This window comes from Mus musculus, chromosome 3 (genome assembly GCF_000001635.26).
Source record: "Mus musculus strain C57BL/6J chromosome 3, GRCm38.p6 C57BL/6J".
Taxonomy (NCBI): domain Eukaryota; kingdom Metazoa; phylum Chordata; class Mammalia; order Rodentia; family Muridae; genus Mus; species Mus musculus.
The window spans coordinates 52163992-52165651 of record NC_000069.6 but is presented as its reverse complement, the minus strand read 5'-3'; positions in this window follow the sequence as shown (position 1 = coordinate 52165651).

The window sequence follows — 1660 nt, the reverse complement described above, 5'->3', positions numbered from 1 at the left end:
CTGAAAGGATTGAGTGTCAGCTAGGTTAGGTGACTAGGTCGGGGCACTGGATGGGTAGAGGGATCTGAACTCTATGGCTTTCCCTCGTCCCTGCCCAGCTGGATTCTAGACAGCAAAAAAGACAAACAATGGAAAAGAGACTTGAATGCTTTGAAGATGTTGGGACCAGTTATTCCAATACCGTCCCTTCTCATTTTAACCTTGATGTGAATGCAGAGACATCTTTACTTTTGCCTCCTACTCTTTAGAAATGATATTGCAAAGTTCTACACTGATCACCTGAAATCCATGTCCCGGGAGGGTTTGAATGACAGGATGGATTTGCCCAAAGGCCTTCCGTTTTAAAGTTTTTCAGGTTCTTTCCTAATCTTTATTTATTTCCCACAACCCAGTAACCTCTTGGTTAGGTCCAGCTCTGCGCACCTGCTTGGCTCCGTGAGGTGAGTGAGGGTCACAGGTGAGGTTTGCAGAGGCTCAGAGTTGTAGACCTGGCTTCTTCCTCAAAGCCTGCTCTATCGACACCAGAGCAAATCTTTAGTCCTGATACTGTCTGGGGTTGTCACTGAGATTTTTAAGTGAGACTCAGAGCTCATCCTGAGCTGTCCCCAGAGCAAATACAGTTTCTAGAAAGTTCCCCCACGAGGAAGATAAAACCCTTAGCTGTTTTGTACTCCCAGGGCTGTACCATGAAAAACTGGGCTTTGGATTCTACGGGCTCAGGACTTTGGGGACTGACACAGAACATGGCACCACTTTAGGGCGCACCTTGCACCCTGACTTTCAAACTTGTGTCTTTATTTTTATCATCACCGGTTCCTGTTTTGAAACGTTTTTAATCTACAAAATAAGCCAATTTTTCCTTTTAAATGTATTTATTTTCTGTGAGGGCAGTGTGTGTGTGTGTGTGTGTTCTTCTGTATGTTCGGGTACATACGTGTGTGCAGGTATATATTCATGCATGAAGGCTAAAGGCCAGCTCCTGGGTGATGTTTCTCGGGAGCCATGCCCCTTGTTTTGGGGTTAGGATTTCTCAATGGGACTTGAGACTCACCCATGTAGCTAAGCTGGCTGCCAGGGACCTACTGGGATCCTATGGTCTCTGCCTCCTCAATGCTGGCCTTGCAACACTCAGGTTTTTGCACGTTCTGCCTGGGCGTCTTTACGGTTACAGCACTTTACTAAGACACATGTCCCCGGTCCCACATCTTGTAGACTTTGCGGTTTTAGCTCGTGGACATAATTGATACTCACAAGGAATTTGCAACTCAGCGCCCCGCCCCCGCCCCGCCCCCAAGGACCACACTGTTCTGCATATTTTAAGAATTTGGATTGGTTGCTTGGATTACACTAGAGAGACCCAGAGAAGCCCTGACCTGGACTGATTTATAACTTAACCGAGACGAATTTGGTTAAAGCGAGCTGTAAGGCTGCAGAGCCGACACCAGACCCTTGCGCTACCGAATCAACCCGGCCAGCAGCAGCTACTCATCATGAGACTCGATTCGACACTCTGCTCTCTCGTCATTTCCAGACACAAAGGACAGGAAATGCTCTATGCGAAGGGGGCATTTGCTTGTTGAGGATTAACAAAGGCCTTCCATGTCCTTTCCAAATGTCACAAGTCTCCTTAGTCATCCGAAACACCCTTTATGAGGCTTGA